Raw genomic sequence first — 7,698 nt, forward strand, 5'->3', positions numbered from 1 at the left:
AGTCCACTGCACTTTATTTTGCCACTGTAGTCTTCTGTTAACATTTTAGTGCCCTCAACCATCAGAGCAGACTGGCTGCTCCTGGCAGTACAGATCACAATGAGCATACCTAGCAGATTAGAGACAACCATCAATGTGCTGACTTCATACATCATCCATAATACAGCTTTTAGTAGATCACACAGCAGCTACACATCTGGCTGTAGGCACAGCTGCGCACATTTATGAAATAACTCTACAAAGCAGCATGGATAGTTTTATGTCAGCACAACTTCCATTATTACCAGCAGGGTGACCTTAATAACTAAATCCCAGAAGGCTGCTTTGGGGTGGCTCCATGGAAGGACTCCCCCTCTGCACTGGCAACTCTTCTAGGTGCAATCCACCACCACATCTTTCTGTCACAAGCTCCTGCTCTGTTCTAGTGCACACTGTTTAAGAATACCCACATGCAACTTGCTGTTTTCCAGAAATTTAAAATAAAGATCCACCTGTATGAGCATCAGCAATATTTGATATCAGGACACTGCCTTAAAGGTAGGGCTTTTGTGTTTGAAGAAGGGAAATTAGCCTAGTATGTTTTCCAAGCAAATCACCACAACATTTAATTTATCTTTTGTAAGTAAAAGTCAATAAGCAAATGACCCAGCTAATGAGATGCTGAAAGCCTTCACATCAACTCCTGCATTTACATGCAATACACACATATACCACTGAAAAATGTATCTCGTTTTTGAGCAAGTCTCATGAGAAAATCGTTTTCTGCTCTATTAAAAAATTGATTATTTTAAAAAATATCAACCAGAAATCCAGACATATAGTAAAGCATTAGAGACAACCTTATCATGCAAGAACATTCATTTCAGTACAGAACCTCCTAATGATTCATCTCTGTCCCACATGAGCTAAGCTAGCTGCAGTACCAGTTTCTGCAATTGCTTCCCAGCAGCAACAGGCTCTTCCTGGAGAAGACAGAGAGCAGTTGTTAGGGTAAGCACATAGTCCTCAAAGTGCTTGATGCTACCTACTTCCCACGACCAAAGCACCTACTGCTGCACCCACTTGGGAGAGGGTAATGAGCAGGATGCTTTTCCTGCAGCACTGCTGAAGTGCTCAAACCCTAGAATCTGCCAAGGAGGCTGGTAACGGAAGCTGCATGGGGATAATATTCAGGCTCTTTGTCAAACCTGCTTCTTTTGGATTGTACCAGTCTCCCTTGGATTTTACAGCTCTCTGTAGGAAAGTGTGCCCAAGCATTTCTAGGTGAGCTTCATGAACTGCCCAGTAAGACAAAGCTTCTCTACTGTGATTACTCCTCTCATCCCTCCACATTGCATCTGCATTTACACAGCTGCTTTAAAATGTGTTATTTCCCTACTTTAGATTCTCCACGTTCCTCCTGAACACCCTCAGAAACCTTGGAACAAGCAGTTACAAGCCACACGTTCACATGTTCTCTACTGGTGCATTAGGCTTAGGGGCAGATGAAAGTCTAAGTATTTTCTTAGGACACCTAAGGTACAAGTGGAAGTCATGTATTTGCAATCCTTGCTAGGGTCAGGGCTCCTTTACACGTGCACAGTATCACTTCGTGTGCTTTCTGTTTTCTTTTTGCTCTTTCACTCCTGCCCTTGTTGTTAGACTGCCTTTTTCCATCCTTTTCTGCATGCCCTCACGAATGACCAGTGCCACAGGCTGTCTGAACATCTCAACTCAAAACAGGCAAGCAGCTGGAAAGTTCAATAAATGACTTCTGTATACCATGTTCATAAACATCCCTAATCCTCTTACCACATGCAGGATACATGACACACTCCACAGCACTCCAACTGCTTATGCTTCCTAATAACTCTTATAAACCCACGATTTCTCTGTTTTACAAAATCAGTGCATTTCTTCAACAATGAAGAGTGAAAAAAACCCCAACTGGTCACCTGTGAAAAAGGTGGATTTATCAGTATACTGTATCAGTATACTGACTGTTTTAACTTCAGGGTGACATGAATGTGTTTACAAGCCACTGTACCCCCAGGGAAGGCTTTCAGGGAGTTCTACCTGCAGAGAACAAGCCAGAAGCACAACTCGGAGCTAAACAGTGCATGAAGTCAGAGTGGCATCCTCAGTGGCACAGCACTGCTTGTCCTCAACAACAACAGTCCCTCAGAAACACAGCACAGCTCCTGTAACCTCTGTGCAACTACAGTGTGCAGCCTGCAGAACTGCTCAGCACCCATCAGCCAGCTGCCCCCACGAGCCATGCCATGCTGCACGGCTGGTGGGGCACGAGCAGAGCAGGAACCAGGCCATGGAACAAGGTTTGCAAAAAACCACATTGTGTACCTCCCCCCCACAACCTTTCAGGTGTGATGCTTTGTTACTTTGGAGCCAAATCTCTCCAAACACAGGCTTAGGATGCTGTATTCTGAGAACAGTCAGGGAAGAGATTTGAGGTCACCAGATGGGTATTGCTTACTGGTAGTCATCCAGAACACCAGATCTCAGCTACACTCGGAGGTCATCTTCTCCAGGTTTCTTTGGGGGCTGCCAACATATGGACCAATAAAAGCTGAAAGATCTCATAGGAATTAATTGCTGTAAGAACATACCTTAGATTATAAAAGGAGAAAGCAGCTTGTATTTCTCATCTTAGACCTAGCAGCAACAGAGATTTTATACAGTAGAGATTTTCAAAGAACTTCATGGTGTGCTCACATTGAAAAAAAATTAAAACAACAGTTGTTGGTGATGAAATCTGGGTCATATTAAGTAGTGGAGTGGAAGACAAAGAGAATAAAATCTTTCTGTTATATAAAAAACAGACCCAAACATCAGTTCTTTGAATCTGCAGGTATAATTATACAGCATATACCTTCAGGGTAAATTTAAATTAGTAACATGGGAATAAGCACCGCAAACTGTGTCCTTCTGCTTGCAAAGTGCCAAGCACTTCACATTAAGGATTCCTACAGAGGCTTCTGGGCATTATCACAACAGAAATAATAGTTTCCCACTCTGTAACCACAGATTGGGACATTTATAGCTTGAGACCTCAGTAACTGGAGCTTCATATTTCCGAGCTATATTCTTCCTCTTCTAGAAGAAGCACATAGTCTTCACTGTAGGGTTCAGGACAGATCTTTGGATGACTATACCAGAGCTAAATCCTCCACAGTTTGAAAAAAACTGCCTGGAGCAAAACCCAATGACCAATTAGAGGCCACAGGCAGAGTCAATTACATGCTTAAGGCAAAGTTTTACTAACAGTAACAAGGACGTTTCTGAGTATGTTTTTTGCCCTGTAAATCCTGGCCCCATGTCCTGCCCTGCATGCTCTTATCTACTTACAGACTGATTTTCTTAAAGGGAAAAAAGATGCAAACTGTGGGTTTCATATCAGGCTGGCTTATGATTTCATGATATGATGGAGTGTATTTACTCAGTGACAAGTAACTGGAAATGTTTCCATCTAAATAAGGGCTGTGAATTTTGACTGCTGCTCAGATATAAGTGCTGCTTCCCTTCTAAACTGCCTGCCCATCAAGCTACAGAAGGTATTTCCTGAGTTCAAGAACTGGGAGTCAGCCTCACTGAATGTTTCATTCTGTGACTGATATGCTCTCCTATCTCAGGCTAACCATATCATCTGTACTTCTGGCTTGCCATGTCTCAGGCTGGCACTGGGACCTATGCTCTGCTTCCCTTTGCTCCATTGTGCACATTCTCAGCCTTCCCCAGCTGCTTGCTGTCATTTGTCCCTGACCTTCCCCACGCTCCATTTCTCTGCTGCTTTCCCCACCCTTTCTCCAGCATTTCTGAGACACTGACATACCTTTCAGTTTCCCATTCCACTGGCATTTCGCTTAAGTGATGAGAAGAGGCTTATGTTAGTATGAATTTTTCAAGTCTACAACTGCTGTTTCTAAGGTCACATGTTCTGAGACAAGGAATAGCTGTCAGACAGCACAGGTGGACAGCTGTGCCAGCATTGGTTAGCAGTGTGTCCATCTGTATGATATTTACTTCTAAGTCACAGAATAAAGATCTGCACCTGTGCCTGGGCAGCCTGTGGCTGCTAAAAAAGAAAAATTAAGATATCCCAACCCTCTCTGGTTGTAGTTCCACTTCTCTCCCTTGCTCCCAAGCACTGACCCATGTGAATTAACACAGTATTAGCACCTACAGTTATGCTTTCATACACTATTTTCCCATTAAACTCTTCCTGGCAATGAATACCTAATTAGCAGGTAAGCACAGACCAAATGCCACAACTCCTGGTGAAGGAGGTCTACCACTGAAGACACCTCTCTTTCATTCTGAAGACAGTGTAAAGTTACATGGAACTGTTGAAATTTGTGTTCCCTGCCTCTTTTCCTACAATCCACACATACGAGGATGCCACACCTCCACACACATTGTAGCTCTGGCATCAAGAATGCTTATGTTTCCAAACCTTTCATTTTCTGATTTGATTTTTAAACACTCTTTGAATATGGAATCCCCCAGGGAAACAAGTAACCAAGAACCTCAATTTTTCATTGCTAAATCTCATCACTCTCTTGACTCTGTGTGCAGAAACAGTAAGGCAAATACAGAAGAATATGTATCTCCACAGGGAGCCTCCTACTTCCTAGGCCTTCTGGACCTAACTGCTAAAACTGGTTTTATATTAAAGACAGATTTGCTCCTTTACATTGTCCTTCCACTTCCTCAGCCCTTTGTTGCTATGTTCACAAAGCTCTCATTTAAAGAAGATTTCATTCATTCTTTCCTTACGTTGACTGCTTCACAAAATAAAATTAAGAAAAGTAAGAGACCTGCTGTGTCTCATGCAACCCCCTCACCATCTTTAATCATCTTTGATGCAGGTCCTTTCCTTCTCACTGTGAATGGCCTTGAAAAGGTAGCATTTTGCCTTCCACATCAAGAATTTATTACATTCCTCCCTTAAGGGCCAGATTATACTAGGTATGAAATGCTATCACCCCCATCCATGTTTTAGTGGGAAAAAGCAGCCTTCAGATTATTAACAAAGCTGGCCTAGAGTTTTTATAACCTTGTGTGATCAAAACCCCAAGCCTGCTAGGAAAGCTAGAATGTTATTTATTTGGGGAGGAGAAGACAAAGAAAGCAGGTGAACATACTACTTTTCATCACAGCTACATCTCAGTCTGGTATCACTCCTGGCAGAGACACAAGCCACTTTACAGAAATTCTCTTTCTGGACCTGGACTGAAGCAGTCTGGCAGAGCTGGACACAAATGACCACAGCTCTGCTTGCCAGGCACCACCTGCCTGGACGTACATGAATGTATCAAGATCCTTTCATAGGTCCCAGCACGGTATTTTCCAACATGAGGTGCTGCACAAGACAATCTATTGGTGTGCTGGAAGAAAATGGGTTTTGTAATGTTGACAAATAAAAAATGAAAACAATAGTGTTTATTTCATCTTTATCTCATCCTGTTTTAATTTCTATTTTTATGTATGCTTTATAATGCATGTATATTTATACAGTAGTGCAAGTATATAGTCTATAAATAAATACACATAGATTGGGGGTACCTGCTGAAAAAAGTTGTACTGATAGGGGTACATGATCAAAAATGTTTGGAGAACACTGTCCTAGAGTTCTTCAGTAACTGCATTCAGGACTAAAGCACCCTAGCAGACACAGCTCTCCCTCTCTTTAGCAGGAAGCTGAATGTGTGCTTGAAGCTTGTAAGCTTCAGTGACTGACCTACAGGTTTAATAGCAGTATAAAAAAAGAGGTCATTTCTCTTTGTCCCGCTAGAAAACTGTGTTCTTGTAAGAAAAGAGGAGTGGTGGTATCCGTCAGAGGTCCTTCTGCACTTGTATAACAGTTTGCACGTCCCTATACTGTATCACTAAAGTAGTACCACATACGCATTTATTTAAGTGTGTGCTTATATGCTTCCCTGGATTCAAAGAATAATGTACTATATTAACATCCCTCAACACTCACCTTTGAATTTTAATTTGCATCACTCACAAATCAAAAGGATGTGTAACTTGTGTTTTTCTCTAGTGGAAATAGGTTTCCAGAGCACACATTCATTTTGCAGTCAGCCATGCAAATTATTAATCCTAAAAGCAAGACTAAGTCTGCAACATGTGTTGTGGTAGGAAAAGAGGGGGATGTCTTTTTGCTTAAAAAAATCTCTGTAGTCTCTCCTGTAGCCCTGTTGTCTTCCCTTCAGGGCCTTATGACTACCTGCTCTATAGATTCTGGTCACCCCTCTCAAACCCTGGCAAGCAAATTGAAATTCATGTTTTCTTCAGGAAAAATGTTTTTTTCCTTTTGATCATGGGGCTTAATGTTAATTTCTACCACTCAGCTCAGATACCAAACTTTATACTGTTGTAATGATATAAATGGAACAGGCTGAACTTTCAATAAACATCAAATGGGATCTCTTTTAAGAAATTTTTGAGGCTACAGTTCGGGAGTTAACTGACAAGAGTTATCTCTTCTAGGGTTCTTTCAGCTCCAGCCCAGCAGAAAGCATCTGAGGCAGATACTTAAGCTACAGTGATCAAATTATTCCTAGGCATCAGCGCCACACTATACTGAAGCACATGTTTTTGAAGTGAGATTAAGCATATTTCTTCAAGCCTAGGGATGTCCAAACAAATAACTTAGTGGTATAAGTGCTATAATGTCTAGTGTCCATAGAAAAACCCAAACCAGAAATAACTGCAAAAGAATGGGCAGTGGCAAGTACAGTACAGAGTCCTAGAAGACGCAGTAAAAGAGGTGCTTAAAGACTGCTCAGAAAAACATATTTTTTTTTACTTGAGTTTAAAGGCTTGCTTATTTTCTCCTCTCTTCTAAATTACAGACACGACAACTTACAATGGCTGTCTACAGCAGTAGTCAGAGAAAGCAAAACTTAAAATGAATCCGTGTTTCTTCTTTCTTTAGGAAGCATTCAAGCTCCACCAGTATGCAGAACAGTGAGTTCAGCTAGTCTCAAACAGGAAAAGAAAACCAACAGCCACACCAAAACTGCTTAAACAAACATAACATTTTGTTTTCTTTATAGAAATTATCACTTGATTTTGGCCACATCCTCCTGCTTCTAGAACCAATGTCTGGGGTATAAGGGACTCCAGGGTACACTGTGCAAAGCGAGGGAAGAACCATACATAGGAGACCCAATTCCCACTCCCACCAATACAGGTGAGGTAGGAGATGGGAGAATATTCCTTAAATGTTCACTGCAAAGAACTGGGTCCACTACTCAGTGCATTAGCCTCTACACTTCCACTAGACTCTTCTACTAAACAGCAGGAACACAGATGAATTCACACCTCAGACCCAATTAAATGCTAACTCAAAACTCTCTGCAGGGGCAGCTGGCACCCCTGAAGTGCAAGCTTCATCCGAAAAGAAGATTGAATTATCATGGGATAACCAAACCGACAGATAAATACCGCTATCAGATCTGAACTCAAATTTTGTTGAGCTGCAGACTGCATTACATCCAGCTTTTTAACGCTCGGTTTGATGCTGTTGTGGGTGTGACAATTGTTCACATGTTGCATCTCCCACACAAGCAGATCTGGAACATCAGCTGTAGCAGGAGTGAGTGAGCAGTGTGGTCAGGGGCATCTGGCCATAATTTTGCTATGTTAGAAGTACCAGCTGTCACCTTTATGTGACACTATGAAGGCAAG

This window comes from Acanthisitta chloris, unplaced genomic scaffold (genome assembly GCF_000695815.1).
Source record: "Acanthisitta chloris isolate BGI_N310 unplaced genomic scaffold, ASM69581v1 scaffold24195, whole genome shotgun sequence".
NCBI lineage: Eukaryota > Metazoa > Chordata > Aves > Passeriformes > Acanthisittidae > Acanthisitta > Acanthisitta chloris.